This window comes from Gopherus evgoodei, chromosome 5 (assembly GCF_007399415.2).
Source record: "Gopherus evgoodei ecotype Sinaloan lineage chromosome 5, rGopEvg1_v1.p, whole genome shotgun sequence".
NCBI classification, from domain to species: domain Eukaryota; kingdom Metazoa; phylum Chordata; order Testudines; family Testudinidae; genus Gopherus; species Gopherus evgoodei.
Genome location: NC_044326.1, coordinates 143,280,439 through 143,303,057, shown reverse-complemented (window position 1 = coordinate 143,303,057; position 22,619 = coordinate 143,280,439). Strand labels below are relative to the sequence as shown.

Genomic DNA, 22,619 nt, shown 5'->3' with positions numbered 1-22,619 from the left:
AAGTAAAATGTCCTGGCTCGAATGAAACAGACTACCTTGGGAAGGAACGCCGGGTGTGGTCTGAGTGGGACCATGTCCTTGTAAAAGACTATGAAAGGCGGTTCTGAGGTGAGCACCTGAATCTCAGATACTCAGTGGGCTGATGTCACTGTGACCAGGAATGTGACCTTCCAGGAGAGGAGAAGAAGAGAGCAAGAAGCCAGAGGCTTGAAGGTTGGGACCCATGAGTTGTGACAGCACAAGATTCAAGTCCCACAGAGGAACCAGATCCTTGACATTCGGGTAGAGGTGCTCCAGGCCCTTGAGGAATCTGGCAGTGATATCCTGGGTAAAAACCAACCTTTCCTCTAACGGTGTGTGGAAGACTGAGATGGCCACTGAACGGACATTGATTGATGAGAGGGACAAGCCCTGGAGCTTGAGATGCAGGAAGTAGTCTAGACTGAGAGGCAGCAAAGCTCACTCGGGATGGACACCTTTATCCATGGTCCAGTAGGTGAACTGCATCCATTTGACCAGGTAGGTCACTCTGGTGGAGGGCTTTCTACTTCCCAACAGGACTTGCTGGACCTCAGCCAAGCACTGCTGCTCCTGCACGTTTAGCCATGCAGCAGCCAAGCCGTCAAATGAAGGGCTGACAAGTTCAGATGCAGAAGACTTCCATGGTTCTGGGACAACAGGTCTGCCCTGAGCGACAGCTGGAATGGGGTCACCACCAAGAGGCCCAGCAGGGTGCTGAACCACTGCTGGCGTGGCCAAGATGGCGCTATGAGGATGACCTTCTCTCTGTCCTGTTTGATCTCCATGAGGACCCTGGGCAGCAAGGGCAACAGAGGAAAAGCATAAATCAGAGCCCCCAACCATGGGAGTAGGAAGACATCCGACAGGGATTCTCTGTCCATGCCCTGGATAGAGTAGAAAGTGTGGCATTTCCTGTTCTGCCTGGATGCAAATAGGCCGACCCGGGGAGTTCCTCACTTGTGGAAGATGGAACTGACCAACTCCATGCGAAGGGACCATTCGTGGCGAGAAGAGAATGTCCTGCTGAGGCAGTCCGCCCAAGCATTCCTGGCCCCTGGTGGGTGAGTGATCACGAGATGGATGTCGTGCTGCAGACGGAAGTTCCAGAGCTGGAGGACTTCCTGGCAGAAGGCGGACAACCTGGCTCCGCCCTGCCTGTTGATATAGAAGACTATGGCTGTGTTGCCCATCAGGACCTGAACCACCATGACTTGTATGTGAGGCAGAAACGCTTGGCAGGCTAGGCAAACCGCCATGAGCTCCCTGATGTTGATGTGCAGGGACCAATCTTGACTGGATCAACGACCTTGAGTACTGAGATCACATAAGTGGGCTCCCCAACCCAGGCCCGAAGCATCAGAGATGAGAGTCACCGAAGAGACTGGGGCCGCGAATGGGATTCCCTCCAGCACCGAGGTGGGATCTTGCCACCAGGTGAGAGATGACAGTACGCTGTCTGGAATCATAACCACCTGGTCCATGCTGTGCCGATTGGGGACATAGACCGACGCCAGCCATGCATGCCAGACCACGCAAGTGCATGCCACCATGTGGCCCAACAGCCTCAGGCACGTGTGGGTGCTGGTGAGCGAGTAGGCTCGCAGACATGAAATGAAGCCCACCATGGCTTGGAATGGAGTCTTGGGGAGGAAGGCCCTGGCCCGAGTGGCGTCAAGTACTGCCCCAAGAAACTATGCATTACACTGGAGTTAGGATTGACTTTTTCTCGTTTATTATAAGCCCCAGGTCGCGGAAGGTAGAACAGACCAGTTCAAGATGCCTCTGCAACTGATCTGGGAATCAGTTCCTTATCAGCTAGTCATCGAGGTACAGGTAGATTTGGACTCCCTGATGTCGTAGGTAAGCGGCCACTGGCACTATATACTTTGTGAATACTCTTGGGGCCGACGAGAGACCAAAGGGCATTGCCATGAACTGGAAGTGGTGTTGACCCAACGTAGAACAGAGTAAACATCAATGCCTCGGGAATATGGAAATACACGTCACTTAGATTGAGGGAGGCATACTAGTTTGCCAGATCAAGGGATGGAATGATGGAGGCCAGGGAGACCATGTGAAACTTCAACCTCTTGAGAGACTTGAGGCGATGCAGGTCTAGCATAGGTCTGAGGCCTCTTTTGCCTTCAGAATTAGGAAGTAGCAGGAGTAGAATCCTCTTCCTTCCACTGCCCCCAGCCACAATAGGTTTTTGAACTCCTAGACAAGGAGCTGCTAGTGAGAAGGGTCCCTGAAGAGGAATGGGGAAGGAGGGTGGAAGGGCTGGTGGGCTATAAATTGCAGGATATAGCCCAAAACTGTGTCAAGCACCCAGCAGTCAGAGGTGATATGGGACCAGGCCGACCAGAAAGGGAGGAGGCGGTGGCTGAGGAAGATGGGGAGCAGATTTGGTGAATTGACTGGGGTGTCGTCCTCGGGCACACCCTCAATTTGCCTGCTTCTAGTGGCCTTGGTCCTTGGAAGGAACAGGCTGGGCTGGGGGGATGAGATGACGACTGGTGGCGCTGCTTAAAACCCTTGTCTCTATCCTTTTGTAGGAGTCGGACCAAGGGGCACCCCAAGACCGCAATGAAGATGGAGAAGCGGTGGACGGAACGGCTTTCTGGCCTGCTGGGTATGGAGACCCAAGGTGTGGAGGGTGGCCTGGGACTCCTTACGGCCATGGAGCCTTGCATCAGTGAGCTCTGACTCGAAAGGGAGGCCCTGGAGTAGAGATGGGGAAGTATGGCCTGTGGGCCACACCCAGCCTGTGGGACCGTCCTGCCCAGCCCCCAAGCTCCTGGCCTGGGAGGCTAGCCCCCGGCCCCTCCCCTGCTGCCACCCCTCCCCTGCAGCCTCAGCTCACTCGCTCTGCAGCCGTGCAATGCTCTGGGTGGCAGGGCTGCGAGCTCCTGGGGCAGCGCAGCTGCAGAGCTGGGCCTGACTTGGTCTCTGTGTTGCGTGGTGGTGGTGGTGGTGGCGGCATGGCCCAGCTCCAGCCAGCTGATGCAGCTGCAGCACTGCCAGTCACCAGTGCTCCAGGAAGCATGGTAGGAGGGCAAAGAGTGGGCGAGGGGGTGAATAGAGGGCAGGGGAGTTTGGGGTGGTGGTCAGGGGGTGGGGGTGTGGATAGGGGTGGTGTGGGGGGGTACAGGGGGTTGAATGGAGGCAGGGGTGCTGGGGGGAAGTCAGGAAGGAGGAGGGGTTGGATGGGCCAGCAGGGGGCAGTCAGGGGCCAGGGAGAAGGGCTGGTTTGATGGGGAAGGGGTCCCAGGGGGGCCATCAGGAATGAGAGTGGGGGTTGGATGGGCTGGCAGAGGTCCAGGGGCAGTCAGGGAACAGGGAGCGGTGGTGTGGATGGGGCAGGAGTCCCGGGGGGGCAGGCCACGACCCCTTCCCCTAACCGGCCTCCCATACAATTAACGAAACCCGATGCGGCCCTCAGGCCAAAAAGTTTGCCTGCCCTTGTCCTGGAGGGTGGACCGCATCTCCAGGGACAGCCCAGAGGTCTGTAACCAGGAGCTGCACCTCATGGTTATTGCAGAGGTGACCATCCTGGACGCAGAGTCCATGGCATCCCAGGCCATCTGGAGGGCACCTCTGGCCACAGCCTTGCCCTCTTCCACCTCCTGCGCCCGATCCTGTGGGATGTTCTCCTTGAACTTGCTGATGGAGTCCCAGAGGTTTAAATTGTACCTGCCAAGGAGGGCCTGATGGTTAGAGACCCTAAACTGGAGGCTGGCTGTTGAATATATCTTTCTGCCAAGTCAGTCCAGCCTCTTGGCATCTTTATTTTTGGGATTACCACTCACCTGTACCTCTCATTGATGGCGGACATGATCAGGGACCCTGCAGGAGGGTGCACGTACAGGTATTCAAACTGTTTTGCAGGGATGTAGTACTTCTTTTCCAACTTCTTAGATGTGGACGGAATGGAAGATGGCGTCTGACATACAGACTTGGCGATCTTTAGGACCCCTGGGTGGACGGACCATGCAACCTGGGCTGGGGTAGAGGAGGGGATGACATTGAAGCTGTCATTGGACTCCTCAGCTAGCTCCTCGACCTCCAATTTCAGGCTGGTAGCCACCCTCTTGAGCAGGGCTTGGTGTTCACTGAAGTCGTCGGGGGGCATTGGTTTGTGAGGGCCCTGCCACCGCCTCATCCAAGGACGATGAGGATATCTGCACCACTGGAGGATGGGGAGCACCGCTTGCTCAATTGGGGACTGCTCTGCGGCCGCCACAGACTGCTGCAAAGCTCCCGCATTGGTCTTGGCACCACGCTCCGACTCCAGTTCCAGCTGCACTGGCAGTAGGTTGTCCGATGCAGCCTGGGAGGCGCAATGGGAGTACAGTGCCGGCATAACAGGTATACCCCATGGCAGGATCCAGCCCATGGGACTGCCATCCCCATGGAGCAGTGGGCCCTGTGCCACTCCCAGAAGTGGCCAGCACCATGTCCCTTTGGCCCCTGGGGGAGAGGGAACAGAAGGCTCCGCACTGCTCTTGCCTGTGGGTACCTCCCCTGAAGCTCCCATTGACTGGGAATAGGTGTGGGGGGAAATTATGAGTTTAGGCTTTTCTGCTTGGCCTGGGCCCGCCCGGCGACTGACAGGCCCAAAACCCGAGCTAAGTTATGTATTGTGCTCCCTGACAAAGGTGGTCAGGGGTTGTAATGCGGGGAGGGGGGGCCAGAGAGCAAGCGACGGAAAGCCCCAAAACCAGGACCAATTCACAATATGTGCCTACTGCTGTTAAAATATAATAGCCGCTTATGTGAAGCAATAAGGTGACCTATAAGTGTGAATCAATCACAGACCATACCTCCCCCTACTCCATTTGTGTAACCGTGTCACCCCCTACCCCATTTGTGTAACTGGACCCCATAAAAGGACAACTGTGCAATAATCACCCAATAAACCCCAAAAGACCGTAACTCAAATTGCACCCATACTGGGGGGAGGTGGCAAAAGAACAATGGAAAGTACCAAGAGACCCTAACTCTCTAATTCCTAATAAGGTTGTTATCTACATGTGTATAACTTAATTCCTAATATGGACAATTACTACTTAACTGTGTGTAATTTGTTTGCGGTTTTAAGCTTTAAAAGGCTGCTGCGTGCTTATCATCATGGGAGCAGTTCCAATACTGCTACCCTCAACGCGTTGGTGTGTTATCAATGGGCCTCAGGCTTGAGTCTCTCAACTAAAAGTGATGCGTGGGTGAATTTTCCACAACATGGGGAACCATGGCCAACGGGAGCTTCAGGGGAGGTACTCACAGGCAAGAGCGGCATGCAGAGCCCTCTGCCCCCCCTGCCCTAGGGACCACAGGGACCTGGTGCCAGCCAGTTCCTGGAGCGGTGCGGGGCTGGGGGCCTGTCCTCGCCCCGGTGCATGCCACTGCCACCCCGGAGCTGCTACAGGTAAGCGGTGCAGCGTCAGAGCCCAAACCCCTCCTACATCCTGCCCCTCAACTCCCTTCCCTGAGCCCCCTCCTGCACCCCAAGTCACCACCCTGAGCCTCCTGCTGCACCCCACATTCCACCCTGCACCCCTGCTGCACCCCACACCCCTCCTGCACCCAAACCCCCTGCCCTGAGCCCCCTGCTGCACCTTGCACCCCTCCCTGCACCAGTGCCCTGAGCTTCCTCCCACACTGTGCATCCCTTCTGCATCCCGACCTCCCTTCCCTGAGCCCCCTCATACACCCTGCACTCTTTCTGCACCCCACCCCCTTCTCTGAGCCCCCCTCGCACACCTTGCACCTCTCCTCTGCCCCAACTCCTTGCCCTGAGCCCCTTCCTGCACACCACACCCCCTCTCACACCCTGCACTCTCTCCTGCACCCCAATCCCCTGCCCCAGCCCTACGTTCATAGCGCTGCATACAATTTCTCCACCCAGATGTGGCCCTCGGGCCAAAAAGTTTGCCCACCCCTGTCCCACAGGTTCCAGTATTGCCACTGGGTGGGCCATTGCCCTTGACCCCATGCCGGTGCCGTAGGCACATTGACAAGTTCCCAGCTGGGAGGCAATTTGCCTTTTACTGGGGAAGGGCTGAACTGGCCCTCCGACCCTGTCCACTGCCCTTCTGGTGACCAAGGCAGGGCCGTCGAAACCTGAGTCTGTCAACTGACCCTCCTTGGCAACTGGTGCAGAGAAGGCAAGGACCAGCATCTGCCTGCACAACGGTACCAGGGCCCTGGTGACCGGTGACATGACCAGGAGTGGTTCCATACCGTAAGGGATCGAAGCCTGGGAGACTTGTGAGGTGATGGTGACTGGCGTCTTGGCGATCTCTGGTGGGAGGATTGACGGTACCATGCATATGGGGATTGGCGTCGTGACTCTGCAGCCCCGTGTCTTGTTGGTGGGGGTCGTGGAGTCAGAGACCTGGGCCTCCTGACTGGAGACTGAGACTGCGGTGCCGGAGTCCTGGGCTGCGGTGAAGGGGAACGATGCCCTGCCGCCCTCCCGAGTTGGAGTTGGGTCCCTGGCTTGGCTAGGGGGTCTGACCACAGCAGTACCCTGGAGAGCCTCCGTGGCGGACACAAGGTCTAACATAGGTCCTTTGCCTAAAGTTCCCTTCTTGTGTGGTACTACAAACCAGCCAACTTAGACCGCTTCTTCGGTACCGGTGAGGGGAAATGGTGCCGGGCAGATTCCAGTGCCGGCGGTCCACTGCAAGCCGAAGCACCAGGTGCGGAGTCTGAGTGCAAGGGCTCCACTGCCGGTCGCAGAGCAGCCTCCATCAGGAGGGCTTTCAATCATATGTCCTGCACTTTTTGAGTCCAGGGATGAAAGTTTTTGCAGATCTTTCACTTGTCTTTTCTATGGGATTCCCCCAGTCACTTTAAACAGCCCTCATGAGGGTCACTGATAGGCATCGGCCAGCTGCACTCAGAAGATGGTTTGAAGCCTGGGGAACGGGGCATGCCCCGCTCTGGAACAAAGTACTGAACTACTACTACTAAAACACTTAACAGCTAAGTAACCACTGACTAAATACCGAAGGACAACAATCTGAACCGCGAAGAACCACTAATACTCTTGCAATGCAAGACCAGGCACTCCAGCCGTCACAGGCAATAAAAAGGAACTGAGAGGGCATAGGGCTGGCAGCGCTTGATATATCGCCACATGAGTGCATCGCTCCAGAGGGCGCCACAGCCGGCCCGACGGATACCATTAAGGCAGAAATCTCCAACTGTGCATGTGGGCACACTCACCTAAAACGGAATGGACATGAGCAAGCACTCAAAGAAGAAGTTACCGTCTCCAGCACTTGTGACCAATGGCTATTGTGCGATTTCAGCAGCAGCATAGCAGTTATGTTCATTATTGCGTACGCAAAACATCACCCTTACAGTGCTCCCATCAGCAGCGATTCTCTCTACCTTCACACATGCACACGCTCATTTTTTAAAGACTACACACCTATACTATTAACTAATTTGTAGTTTATTTTTTCCCCATATAACCCCATACCGACTGGACACACACATTCGACAGCATACTTTGCTGCTTTTCCACCAAAGCACTGCTTTCCTTTTTGTTTTTATGTCTGTCCGATGAGAGCCCGTCTCTGTTGAGAGAAAGACTGCTTGTGTTGAACCAAAATGGAAGTTTATGTCATACCAAAATGGGAGGCTTGACACAAATTTTTTTCTGACAAAGAACTTTTGAAGTCTATTTAATGTTAAAATAATTTCAGGGCACCACTCGAGTGTAACTCTTCAGTATTTCAATTCCTTACCATTTCTGTTTAGAGTTACTTTGTGGTGTTCTCTAAGTTGGAGAAAATACTGACATCTTTCTGTAGGAAGCAGGATTGGTGGGATGGGATGAAGTAACTTTCTATTCAGTAAAACCAAACCACTGGCATGCACATTTATTTGGGGGGGTTTAATCATAAAATCCTACACAGTCTGAGCAGCCCCCTCTTCCTGGAGGGATTATTCTGTTGTCGTTCGTTTCCATGAGGGTTTTCCCCCTCTCCCTCGTTCTAGTTCCGAGTCCGCCACTTGACTAGTTGTTTGATGCCAAGGAGTTATAGAAATATAAATCCACTTAAGAAAGGAAAATACTCCATCTTCCTGTTCTGTGGCAAAAATTTTCTGTCACTTGGCGACAGATTAGACATGCTTCCTGAGGCAGCACTGTCAGGAGAGGGTCACTTGGAGTGAACGTGCCCCTCCTCTCTCAAAGCACAAGAAACAAGAAAACCCAGGCTTTTGCTGGCTGAAATATTTAGCCAATCACTCTGTATTTTGATGGTGCATTCTTTCAGCAGCATGTCACACACTCTTTACTGGAAACTTCCCCTAATACCCCTCCAAGAGTCATACTGCAACCAGCACATACATAAAACACTCACCAAAATATGTTTCTATTCTCAGAACAGCTTTCCTCTTAAAATTAATATACAGAGATCATTGACCCTAAAAACTGTTGAGTAAAATGCTGTCTTTAACAGTGAGGATTAATTAGATTCTTTATTAAAATGATCAATTTCTAGGAATTAATTTAATTTCTTAACAGGAGCAGAGGTAACAGGAGACTTAGGTACCATTTTCAAAAGCACACAAGTGACTTCGAAGCTTACATCCCATCTTAAAATGCAACTTGGGCATTTAGGAGCTTAAGTCTCACTGAAAGCCAAAATCGCTTTTGCAAATGGAACTTAGGTGCTTTCGAAAATGTTCCTCTTCGCAAACAGAAAATGGGTAATGCACAAGCACATAATACACAAGGCTACCATCATAGAACTTTACTAACACACCTGAACTTTGCCATGCATTATCACTGCTGTCCTGGCCCCAAGCCTCTCAAGCAGAAACTGAATCACAAACAACTGCACAGCAGTGTCTGTGATATAAATGAAAACTGACTATGAAACCACTGAACTCATTTTCAGCTTTGACATAAGACATATAGGAATCCATGCATTCACTGCTTTAGCTTACTATTCCACTAGACCCGTGCATTTCTGCAAATAGAAAAGATTTCTATTTTACATTTCCAAGAAAGAGTTTCATTTTCATTTATAATTAGTAGGGCTGTCAAGCAATTAAAAAAATTATTTGCGATCAATTGCACTGTTAAACAATAATAGAATACCATTTAAATATTTTTGGATGTTTTCTATTTTCAAATATATTTATTTCAATTACAACATAGAATACAAAGTGTACAGTGCTCATTTTATATTTATGTTTTAATACAAGTATTTGCACTAAAAACAAAAGAAATAGTATTTTTCAATTCACTTAATACAAGTCCTGTAGTGCAATCTCTTCATGAAAGTTGAACTTACAAATGTAGAATTATGTACAAAAAAACCTGAATTCAAAAATAAAACAATGTAAAAATATAGAGCCTGCAAGTCCACCCAATCCTACTTCTTGTTCAGCCAATCGCTCAGACAAGTCTGTTTACATTTGCAGAAGATAATGTTGCTCACTTCTTGTTTACAACATCTCCTGAACGTGAGAACAAGCGTTCGCATGGCACTGTTGTAGCTGGCATTACAAGATATTTATATTTCTTTTGTTTATCATTTTTACAATGTAAATATTTGTAATCAAAAATACACACTTTGATTTCAGTTACAACACAGAATACAATATCTATGAAAATGTAGAAAAAAATCCAAAACATTTAAATAATTTTCCATTTGTATTCTATTTAACAGTGCAATTAAAACTGCAATTAATCATGATTAATGTTTTTAATCACGATTAATTTTTTCAGTTAATCATGTGAGTTAATTGCTATTAATCGACAGCCCGAATAAGTAGTACACTGCTTGGCATTTCCTTACCACCCTCAGCATATTGTAGAAGCAGCAGATATCTATCTGGGAGAGGTCTGAGTGGGTTCTGCTGAGTTGATGTGGTACAAAGAATGGTTACTTGCTTTACTGTAACTGCAGTTCTTTGAGCTGTTTTGCCCGTGGGGATCCCACTCAATGTGCATGTGCGCCTCCAGTGTGCAAGTCCCTTGGACTTACAAGATGCATGCACACCATGAGCAGGATCCAAACAAAACATCTCAAAGAACAATCTTCTGTCCCAACTCCTTTAAAATGAAGACCCACAGATGGACCGGAGACCACCAAGAAAGCTAGTAAGCCATCACACTGAAGGTCGAAAGTCACACGTTCCTAGCACTGAACGCAGCCCTAGAAGTGCTTTAATCTCTACTACTGCTATTTAGGTGACTGAACGAGCATAGCACTTCAAAGCCATGCCTACGATGTGCAGGGCTTCACACCCTGTACTGTTGTTTTGGCAGCATTAACGAAATGAGCCTTCTTATTGTTTTACATTTCACAGATGGGACACTGAGGCACAAGAGGTTATCACACTGCAATCCTAAGGCAGCCCTGGAGACAGAACCCATACCTTCTGCCCTTTAGCACCCTAACCCCAGTCATCTCCTTGACCCACCTCCATCTGATGCTCTCCTTACATCTCCCTGTGCCTGGAACAGCCTCTGGAACAATAGCCACTAACAGCCCTCCAACTCACCTTTCAGGAAACTTCTAAAAACGCAACCACTCCTGCACGCACATTAACACAGCCATACCCCCTTTGTGCATGGCCTGTACTGTCTTTGCTTGTGCTTTTAGACTGTCAGCCCTTCTGGTCAGGGCACTGACCTTCCCCCTGTGCAGCCCTGTGCACAGCATAAACAATTGCTAGGAACAGACCACACTGAGGAGATTCTCGCAGTAAGTAATGCACACAACAAAGGAGCAGGAGAAAGGGAGACATTTTAAATGCTATTAATGTGATTCTGATGGTTACAAATTTAGGTATACCGCTTTAATACCCTGCATAATAAGGCCTATTACTCCCATTGTCATTAGTATGCCTCATGCAGCTGAATCCCTAAGATTACTGTTGAGTGTGTATGCCCCAGAAATACAACTCCCACTGCAACTGTTTTCTCTGTTCATGCGAAGGCTGGTGGGAGACTGCAGTCCTATATACTGCAGGCCCTAGAATCATTTATATAGGTGGCAGCCTGGAAAATACTAGCGCTCTATGGGTTAAAAGATGTTGCTTGTTACAGATTTAGCCCATTACCTGATGCACTGGAACTACAGTGTAGGATGTTAAATTTTAATTGCTGAAGTTGATGCTATTCAATTTGACAAGCAATAAAGTGGCATGTCATAAATTTAACATGTTTGCTCTGCTGTCTTACAGAGCTAAGAATTTTTGGTCTTGGTGAACGGCCTGACAAAAAGCTTGCAGGCAAGCACCATTCCTTTATTTCACTCAGGATTGTATACCTGTAACTTAGAATCATAGAATCTTAGATCTGGAAGGGACCTTGAGAGGTCATCTAGTCCAGTCTCCTGCACTCCTGGCAGGACTAGGTATTATCTAGATCGGGGTGGGCGAACTACAGCCCACGGGTCACATCCGGCCCTCGAGTTCCCGCTGGGGAGCACCCGGGGTCTGGGCATGGCCCCACTCCGGTGCTCCAGCCAGGGAGCAGGGGCTGCTCCATGTGGCCCCCAGAAGCAGCAGCCTGGCCCTTCTCCAGCTCCTACGCATAGGGACAGCCGGGGGGCTCCACTCTGCAAGCTGCCCCCGCCCCAAGCGCTGCACCCGCAGCTCCCATTGGCCGGAAACTGCAGCCAATAGGAGCTGCAGGGGTGGTGCTAGCGGATGGGGCAGCATGTGGGGCAGCGTGCAGAGCCACCTGGCCACACTTCTGCATAGGCGTCAGAGAAGGGATATGCTGCTGCTTCCATGAGTCGCTTGAGGTAAGTGCCGCCTGCACCCAAGCCTCCCCCCACACCCGAACGCCAGTCCTGATCCCCCCTCCCACCCTCTAAACCCCTCGATCCCAGCCTGGAGCACCCTCCTACACCACAAACCTCTCATTCCCAGCCCCACCCACAGAGCCTCCACCCCTTCCCGCATTCCAGCCCCTTGCTCCAGCCCTGATCCCCTTTCTACCCTCTGAATCACTTGGTCCCAGCCCAGAGCATCCTCCTACATCCCAAACGCCTCATCCCCAGCCCGAGCCCCCACCCCTCCTTGGCCCAGCCTAGAACTCCCTCTCTCACCCTCAATTCCTCATTTCTGGTCCCACCCCTGAGCCCGCACCCCCAATCAGAGCCCTCACCCTCTCCCGCAACCCAATCCCAATTTTGTGAGCATTCACGGCCTGCCATACAATTTCTATTCCCAGATGTGGCCCTCAGGCCAAAAAGTTTGTCCACCCCTGATCTAGACTATTCCTGACAGGTGTTTGTCTAACCTGCTCTTAAAAATCTCCAATGACAGAGATTCCACAACCTCCCTAGGCAATTTATTCCAGTGCTTAACTACCCTGACAGTTAGGATGTTTTTCCTAATTCCCAGCCTAAACCTCCCTTGCTACAATCTAAGCCCATTGCTTCTTGTCCTATCCTCAGAGGTTAAGAAAAACAATTTTTCTCCTTCCTCCTTGTAACAATTTTTACATACTTGAAAACTGTTATAGCTCCTCTCAGTCTTCCTTTTTCCAGACTAAACAAACCCATTTTTTTCAATCTTCCCTCACAGATCATGTTTTCTAGTTTTGCTGCTTTTCTCTGGACACAATACTCCATTTGAGGCCTATTCAGAGCAGAGTAGAGCAGAAGAATGACTTCTCATGTCTTATTTACAACACTCCTGCTAACACATCCCAGAATTATGTTAGCTTTTTTTGCAACAATGTTACACTTTTGACTCATATTTAGCTTGTGATTCACTATGACCCCCAGATCCCTTTCCACAGTTCTCCTTCCTAGGCAATCATTTCCCATTTGGTATGCGTGCAACTGATTGTTCCTTCCTAAGTGGAGTACTTTGCATTTGTCCTTATTGAATTTCATCCTATTTACTTCAGACCATTTCTCCAGTTTGTCCAGATCATTTTGAATTTTAATCCTATCCTCCAAAGCACCTGCAACCTCTCCCAGCTTGGTAACGTCCACAAACTTTATAAGTGTACTCTCTATCCCATTATCTAAATCATTGATGAAGATACTGAACTGAACTGGACCCAGAACTGATCTCTGCAGGACCCCACTCGATATGCCCTTCCAGCATGACTGTGAACTACTGATAAATACTCTCTAGGAACCATTTTCCAACGAGTTTTGCATCCACCTTATAGTAGCTCCATCTAGGATGCATTTCCCTAGTTTGTTTATGAGAAGGTCATGCCAGACAGCATCAAAAGATTTACAAAATCATAGAATATTAGGGTTGGAAGTGACCTCAGGAGGTCATTTACTCCAACCCCCTGCTCAAAGTAGGATCAACACCAACTAAATCATCCCAGCCAATGCTTTGTCAAGTCGGGCCTTAGAAACCTCTAAGGACAGAGATTCCATCACCTCCCTAGGTAACCCATTCCAGCTTAGTGTCATCTGCAAACTTGCTGAGGGTGCAATCCATCCCATCATCTAGATCATTAATGAAGATGTTGAACAAAACCAGCCCCAGGACCGACTCACCACTGGGGTACTCTGTTTGCTACTGGCTGCCAACTAGATACTGAACTGTTGATCACTACCCATTGAGCCCGACAATCTAGCCAGTTTTCTATCCACCTTATAGTCCATTGATCCAGTCCATACTTCTTTAACTTGCTGGCAAGAATTATAGAATATCAGGGTTAGAAGTGACCTCAGGAGGTCATCTAGTCCAACTACCCACCCAAAGCAGGACCAATCCCCAGGCAGATTTTTGCCCCAGATCCCTAAATGGCCCCCTCAAGGATTGAACCCACAACCCTGGGTTTAGCAGGCCAATCCTCAAACCACTGAGCTATCCCTGTGGAATACCATGGGAGATAGTATCAAAAGCTTTGCTAAAGTTAAGATCTATCATGTCTACCACTTTCCCCATATCCACAGAGCCAGTTATCTCATCATAGAAGGCAATCAGGTTGGTCAGGCATGACTTGCCCTTGGTGAATCCATGCTGACTGTTCCTCATCACCTTCCTCTCCTTCAAGTGCTTCAAAATGGATTCCTTGAGGACCTGTTACATGATTTTTCCAGGGACTGAGGTGAGGCTGGCCAGTCTGTAGTTCCCCGGCTTCTCTTCTTCCCTTTTTTAAAGATGGGACACTATATTTGCCTTTTTCCAATAGTCCGGGACCTCCCCCGATTGCCACAAGTTTTCAAAGATAATGGCCAATGGCTCTGCAATCACATCAGCCAACTCTCTCAGCACCCTTGGATGCATTAGATCTGGACCCACAGACTTGTACATGCCCAGCTTTTCTAAATAGTCCTTAACCTGTTCTTTCACCAGTGAGGGCTGCTCACCACCTCCTAAAAGGCAAGATATACCACATCTACTACTTCCCCCTTTCCACAGGCTTGCTACCCTCTCAAAGAAAGCTATCTTCCAACTTAAGGGAAAGAATGAAAAACAAAAAAGGATGGACCCATTGTAACAGCTTCTGTAACCCGTTGGAACCCATCCTTCTGCAGAGTGCGTATCACAGAGCCAAATAAGATACCCATAAAATGCCACATAAACCTCTGAATGGCCAAGGCTAAGAGGAAAACATGTTGCAACAATGAAAATTTTGTATTGACAAGAACATTACTGCATCCTGGCAAGTGAGCCAGCCAGAAGCCTCCATTTGGCAGTCTCTATTGGGGTGCCTAAATATGGATTCAGGAACCTACATTTAGGTACCCAGGGTGGAAAAATTTGACCTCAGAAAATGGCTTGCCTTAAAACCTGTACTACGCAGTGGTAGCTTTGTTTAGAACATACAGGAAAACAGAAGCCCTTATTTCTAACTATTATCTTGACTCTTCTGAAGTCGGAATTCAGGTCACACTTTGACAGCTGGCTTGCAAACAGCTAACGTCCAGCATCCTACACAAGGATCAAACCACCACTACACACTTATAGTATAAGGCTGTGCTAATTTTGCGATAGCAGATTAGCCACGGTAAGATGCTGCCCTTTACAGGATATTCTTCTACCACCATTAAATGGCTTAAAGAAGTTGGTAGTTTTAAAGCCTTTACTCTTCAGCACCACCAACACTATCCTAATCAACAGCTTTCAAAGGATTTCATGGCAAATGCATGCTGCACTCGGAACTCCAGTTCTTCTGCCTTCAAACTGAGGAGAGAGGGCAGCCCACAAAGCACAGAGGGAGACCCACTGCCTAAGCCTATGGGGACACACTGGTTCTTTTGCCAGGACAGCTCGGACTCCTTTTTTCACTCCATACAGCGTTCTGCAGCTAGAGGAGTGTCATGCACACGTCAATAGGCCCCCAAAACAGCATGAAGTTCCACCTCATCCCCACTTACTGTTCTGCACAGCTCTGCCTGCCTATATCCCATCTCTCCCTCTGCCCACTGCTCTCCTGCTCCTCCACCCACAGTCAGCTTTGTGCTTTGTACATGCTGATCCCTAGGTCCGGAACAACCCCCCTTTGCCTGTACTCCTAGGCTCCACACTCCTCTCCCCTCTTCCGCCTTGCCTCGTTGGAGCATGCTATCCTCATCCCACCTTAAACTGCAGCTCTTCACATATCAGAACTCAGGAGCATTTTTTACAGTATAATGCAGCCCATGCTACCTTTGCTTGTTCCAACTCTTGTGTTCCCCCCCTTTCCTCCATGCTCTCCCCCACCATTACCTGTTCTTGATTTCTGTGTCTGACACAGACTGCAAGATCTGCAGCACTGGCATCACATCTCATTTTCTTTCTTTCTCTCCCTCTCTCTCTCAAGCCGTGCAAGGAGATGGCACTAGAGAAGCACTTTTCCTCCCATTCTGAGCTCTCCATTTATAAATTACATACCTCATTAAGGCATGGACCCCAAGAACAGCCACAGAGAATGGGATGCACTAGAGAGGCCAGGTCCCAGAATCCTTAGAGTGGCTGCTCCTAGCTAAAGACAATGTAACATGACACAGGAGGTAAGCACTGGAGTCACCACACCAATGACCAGACACGTCCTGATATGCCAGCGTGCGGAAACTTCCTGTGAGATTTGCACCAGATCAAGTAAAGCAATAAACATGGAAATAGTCCTATATTTGGAGAATAACCTAAAGAGCTAAGATGAGTAATTTTATACACCCTAGCAGCTTATATTGTTCTTTATGCTTTTCTGAGCAGGTTAGTGGCTGTGAAAAGAGGCTGTTTAACTGCACAGTGTAAAGAAAAAAAATCTTATAAAAGCCACACAAAAAAATAAAGTTGGTGATTTCATGTTTGTTTCTTTTTTAATCTATGCAAATAGAAAGAGACAGCCAGGAGAGGGTGGGTAAGGATTGTCTGTCTGTGGATTTGCATCTTGATAACTCAAACACCAGTTCACTTTTAAAGCTTAGACCAGGGATAGGCAAACTTTTTGGCCCGAGGGCCACATCTGGGTATGGAAATTGTATGGTGGGCCATGAACGCTCACAAAAATGGGGGTTGGTGTGTGTGTGGGGGGGGGGGGTGAGGGCTCCGGCTGGGGATGCAGGCTCTGGGATGGGGATCACAGCTGGGGCAGGTGGTTGGGGCATGGGAAGGAGTCAGAGGTGCAGGCTCTGGCCAGGCGGCTCTGCATGCTGCCCTGTCTGCAGGCACCGCCCCTGCAGCTCCCATTGGTCATTGTTCCTGGCCAATGGGAGCTGCAGGGGTGGTGCATGGGGCAGGGGCAGCATACAGTGCCCCCTAGCTGCCCCTACGCATAGGCGCCGGAGGAGGGACATGCCACTGATTCCGGGAGCCATGGCACACACGGAGCAGGGCAAGCCCCCAGTCCTGTACCCTGGTAGGAGCTTCAGGGACAGATGAAAACGTCTGAAGGGCCGGATGCAGCCCTTGGCCATAGTTTGCCCACCCCGGCTTAGACTGTGTATTTAGTGTAGTCGCTAATGAGGGCAAGGTCCAAGTGCTTTGAAGAAGCCCTTAAAGAGTTCTAAGTGACTGAAAACAAAGCCATGACCATGCACACCACTTCACTGAGGTCACTGTTCTTGAACACAGAATTCCCTCCCTCCCCCATGCTTTTGCATCTTGCAAATAAGTGTTGGGTTGGGGAGAAGCCACTTGTGCTGTTCAGCTGTAAGCCCTCGCTACAGCATGGCGTGCAGTGGCTTTGGACCTACCTCTGTGCTGCAGAGATCTGTCACTGTACAAGGGGGCTGCTCTTTGAAAGAAGCATCAGCTTGAATGCAAGCAGCTGCCAGATGTAAACAGAATGCATTCTGCAGTAGGGTTAAAGGACTTCAGTGTAAAGCTTACTCAGTACTTTTGAGACCTCCCTGGGAAAAGGTCAAAGGCTCTTCAGGAGGTGCGAGTGGGGAGGTAAGAGTGATTCATGCTCACAATCAGACTACTTGAATCTTAGGTTTCATCACAGCAGAGATCACGGAAGGCTAACATGACAGGTGCTGCTTATAAAAGACTTGCACCTCAGGGCTAGTCTACGCTAGAAGCGCTACAGCAGTGCAGCTCCACCGTCATCACAATAAACCCATCTCTGCGAGCAGCATCAGCTAGGTAGTTGGAGAGCTCTCCCGCTGACATAGCGCTGTCCACACCAGCAGGTAGGTCGGTGCAATGTACATCACACCCGTCAGCAAAGTACGTTATACTGACATAAGCCCTCAGCCTATGTCTACCCTGTAGTAAAAGACCATGGCTGACCCAGGTCAGCTGGTTCGGGCTTGGGGAGCTAAACACTGCAGTGTAGACATTGAGGCTCATGCTGGAGCATGGGCTCTGAAACCCAGCAAGGGGAGGGAGGGGTCTCAGAGCCTGGGCTCCAGACCCAGTGTTTACTCTGCAAATTTTAGCCTCGCAGCCCAAGCCTCACAAGCCCAAATCAATTGACTCGAGCTCGGAGACTCTGTGCCTCAGGTTTTTTATTGCAGTGCAGACATACGCTCAATGACTGTCTCTGTGCAGGCAAGCTTGTTCCTCCAAACATCCCATGGGAGAACTCCCTTTGCACTGGTGATTAATACACTCCTCACAATGCTGTGCACAAGACTGAGACTTACATAGATTCTAGCCAAGAAGGCCAATGCCTCCTGCTCTTCCCTTGAGTACAAAAGAACATAAGAACGGCCGTACTGGGCCAGACCAAAGGTCCATCCAGCCCAGTATCCTGTCTACTGACAATGGCCAACACCAGGTGCCCCAGAGGGAGTGAAGCTAACAGGCAATGATCAAGTGATCTCTCTCCTGCTGTCCATCTCCACCCTTCGACAAACAGAGGCTAGGGACACCATTCCTTACCCATCCTGGCTAATAGCCATTAATGGACTTAACCAGTCCATTAGAATTTATCTAGTTCTCTTTTAAACCCTGTTATAGTTCGAGCCTTCACAACCTTCTCAGGTAAGGAGTTCCACAAGTTGACTCTGTGCTGTGTGAATAAGAACTTCCTTTTATTTGTTTTAAACCTGCTGCCAATTAATTTCATTTGGTGGCCCCTAGTTCTTATATATGGGAACAAGTAAATAACTTTTCCTTATTCACTTTCTCCATACCACTCATGATTTTATAAACCTCTATCATATCCCCCCCCTTAGTCTCCTCTTTTCCAAGCTGAAAAGTCCTAGCCTCTTTAATCTTTCCTCATATGGGACCCTCCCCAAACCCCTAATCACTTTAGTTGCCCTTCTCTGAACCTTTTCTAATACCAGTATATCTTTTTTGAGATGAGGACACCACATCTGTACACAGTATTCAAGATGTGGGCATACCACAGATGTATATAAGGGCAGTAAGATATTCTCTGTCTTATTGTCTAGCCCCTTTTTAATGATTCCTAACATCCTGTTTGCTTTTTTGACTGCCTCTGCACACTGCTTGGATGTAGGGTAACCAGATGTCCCTATTTTATAGGGACAGTTCCGATATTTGGGGCTTTTTTTTCCATAGGCGCCTATTACCCCCTATCCCCATCCCGATTTTTCACACTTGCTGTCTGGTCACCCTAAGTGGATGTCTTCAGAGAACTATCCATGATGACTCCAAGATCTCTTGCCTGATCAGTTGTAGCTAAATTAGCCCCCATCATATTGTATGTATAGTTGGGGTTATTGTTTTCTAGCATGCATTACTTTACATTTATCCACATTACATGGATGCCATTTTGTTGCCAAATCACTTAGTTTTGTGAGATCCTTTTGATGTTTTTCACAGTCTGCTTTGGTCTTAACTATCTTGAGCAGTTTAGTATCATCTGCAAACTTTGCCACCTCACTTTTTACCCCTTTCTACAGATCATTTATGTAATATTTGGTTGTGAATAAACATTGAAAATGCTGAACTGAAGGATTTGTTCTTCAATGAGTAAAAATCAGTTTTTGTAAAATTTCATTGGTTACCAAAGCATTTGTGTGGCATGGATCTGAATCTTGCTTTTAGGGCATCAGCACTCTAGGAGTAAAGGAGATAAGCCATCACTTATCCTTTAGACTCAACCACCAACTGGGGTTGTATAAATCAATAAATAATCACTCTATCTAACTTCAGGCACCTTATAGCCAGGTTAGCAAAGCACTCAGCACTAAAGCCAGACCACTGGTTCCTGCTGTGAGTGACAACTCTGATGAGGTCATATCAACCAAATTCTGGCAATGCATGGAGGCAGTCAATGAACTCCTCCTAACACGGAGGTCTCTTCCCAGCAAAACTACAGTTTTCTAGAGCTGGCATCATTTCATAGGATGTAAAATATTTGCAGAATTGCACAATAGTGCCCTCCATCTACTCCCTGCAGCCAAAGCTCTGCCAGAACTTGGTGACTGATGTGCGACATAGCACAGTGCATCCCAAGATATTAATCAGAGCAGGGCCCAGAGAACCAGAGTGGGGCAGGACGTGTTAGGAATGCACATAAAAGTTGTTTAAGCTAAAAATCTGTGGAATGCCTTTCTCATCTTGGCAACTTGAGGAGTACTTCTGAACTCCTCCTCCCAGCAAATACCCTGGATTTTAACTCCACTTAACCCGGTTTAAGTCTCTATAGCTATGTACGTGGAGAGGATGTGGGACATGCTCACGTCGGTCAAAGACAGCTATTCTACACAAGTAGTTTCATGTAAATTTATGTTTTCTTATCGTCAGTTGTAGGAGCATGCCTACAAAAGTTGTTTTTTACAGCCCCGCCCGCCAAATATGCAAGATCAACTTCCATGTGTTAACAGAAATTACAGCACGCACCAAACACAGAGCATCTCCTCACGGCAGAGCATTATAACCATGCAAACATAAGCACCGGAGGAGGTAAAGATAAAATAAGAACTGTTCTATTCAGAGACAAACCTCCCACTAGTAGAAAAATCCACCTCATGCTAGCCAATTATTTCAATTAGTTTATCATCGGAAAAGGCAGTCGGCTGCTAAAAATTAAACAGAAATGATGGGTGTTCCCAGTCCCAGAGTTAGAGATGTGAGCAGCATGCTGAAAACAAATCAGTAAGTCATTAAGGCCTTCCACAGCAGAGCCATGCCTGCCTGCTCCAGCTCCAACCCACATAGTGATATCATGCATAATAGATGGGCTGAGAGTCCACAAACAGCTGTTCTACTTTCAGGTGAATTTCTGTGGCAAAAGAAAAAATATGAAGTCAAATAAAATCGCAGACATTTAGTTTCCATATAGAACAAAATGGCATCTGAAAGCAATGCAACTCAGGAGTTTACAGTGAGACTGTTTTTAAAACACATTTTTCAGCCACATAGATTTATATTATATATCACATACACACGCCCCCCCCCCCAATGTTATGCACCTGCATACAGTATACTGCATGGAAACTGCACGTAGAACTGGCTATAACTGCTAATTCTGCCACTTGCTCTGAAACCAAAACCCACAAATAGGCTAGCAAGCCATTAGTTGAAAGATTTTGTAATCAGACATCAACTTATCAGGCATTTCTAGCATCTTCAGAGAAACAATCATTTCATTCCCTTAGGAATAAGTCTAATTCAGGCACTTCTTTCTTAAGCATATTCTGCTGTCAAACGCTCTCTCCTAAGTGCTGTTAAGTATTCCATACATGGAACACCACACTTTGATACAGTACACTATTACATTTACATATGGCAGTTTATAATGTGATTACTTTTGGCGGTATTTCCATTACTAAAACTGGACCTTTTCTTGTTACTATTCCATACATGGTGCAGCACAAGCTGTCAGCTCAAATGCAATTACATTTAACATTTAACAGAAATGATCCTTGACATATCTTGCCTCTTTTTGATTTAGAACACTGAAGATGGCAAAAAGGTCATAAATTTGTAGAAATCAATTTCTGTAACCACTGAAATCCTTAAAAGGGGTTAATTGCCTTGCCTTTGCTTCTTCCTACTGGTCTCTAATCAATGCAAGCCCCCTCCGCCCCCATCACTCTCTTTTCCTATTTCCCACATCCACACCTCTTCCAGATCCTTCCAGGTTACCCAGAATTCCCCCCTTTTTGCCCCACAGAAAATACTTTGCCATGTCTGTCTATGCCTCAGTGATCCCATTTGCAAAATGGGATATACAGACTGCCTTCCTCTTATCTAATGCTAGTCTTGTTCATTGAGGCCCCAGTCCTGCAGACACATGAGTAATCTCATTGACCTCAATGACAGGTTTCAGAGTAGCAGCCGTGTTAGTCTGTATCCACAAAAAGAACAAGAGTACTTGTGGCACCTTAAATAAATTTGTTAGTCTCTAAGGTGCCACAAGTACTATTGACCTCAATGAGCACTGCTGGATGCTTAGCACTTCTGAAAAGCAGGTCAGTTATTTGCACTTCAGAGCATGACTATAGAATTGCAGATAATTCTAAAAACTTTCCATAATGGGAACCTAGACACTTGCCCTTTTTAAAAAGGGGGGGAGGGGTTCAGACAGCAGTGACTTCGTGCTAACAGTTACACTATTTAACGATCCCTGCGAATCTTGAGGAGTACCCAGTGGACCATCGGGATCAGTGGGAAAGCGAAAAGCAGGCTACCCTCCCACGAGAGGAGGAAGGCATCTGTGAGTGACCCCAGACTGCGCCTCATTGACACTTCCTGCTGTCCCGAGAACCCCCGAGACAGAAGATTGAATGTCCACATCCCCGAGGAGAGCCCACTCGTGAAACGATGGACTTAGGGTGTCCGCTAGGCCGTTCTGCATCCCGGGAAGATAAGACGCCAATGTGTGAATTGCATGCTCTATGCAAAAGTCCCATAGTGCAAGGGCTTTCCAGTACAGAGGAGAGGAGCGTGCACCCCCATTTGTTGATAGACAATATCGATGAGGTATTGCAGTTATCACAGACAACACACCTGCTTGCCAAGCAGGATTTGAAAGTCTGGCAGGCAAGATGCACCGCCTGCAGCTCCCTGACGTTGATGTGCAAGGTGAGGTCGTCCGAGGACCAAAGGTGTGCCCCCCACCTCGGGTCAGACGTGTTGGTTACCAGGATAGGGAGGGCTGAGAGCTGGCGAAGGGCACTCCCAAACAAACCTCCCATGGGTCGAGCCACCACCAGAGGAAGTCTAGCACCGCATGGGGTAGCGTCACCAGAGAGTCCAGCGCATCCCTGGTTGGTCAGTACACG

The 22,619-nt window shown here is 48.6% G+C and overlaps 1 long non-coding RNA gene across 1 annotated transcript; it reads left to right on the top strand.

Annotated features, from left to right (window-relative positions):
* The first annotated feature begins 4,395 nt into the window (after positions 1–4,395).
* On the top strand, positions 4,396–16,272 carry LOC115652922. Its single transcript, XR_004000771.1, has 2 exons — positions 4,396–5,446; positions 15,788–16,272. It is a non-coding gene; the product is annotated as an uncharacterized LOC115652922 (long non-coding RNA).
* The last annotated feature ends 6,347 nt before the right edge of the window (positions 16,273–22,619 follow it).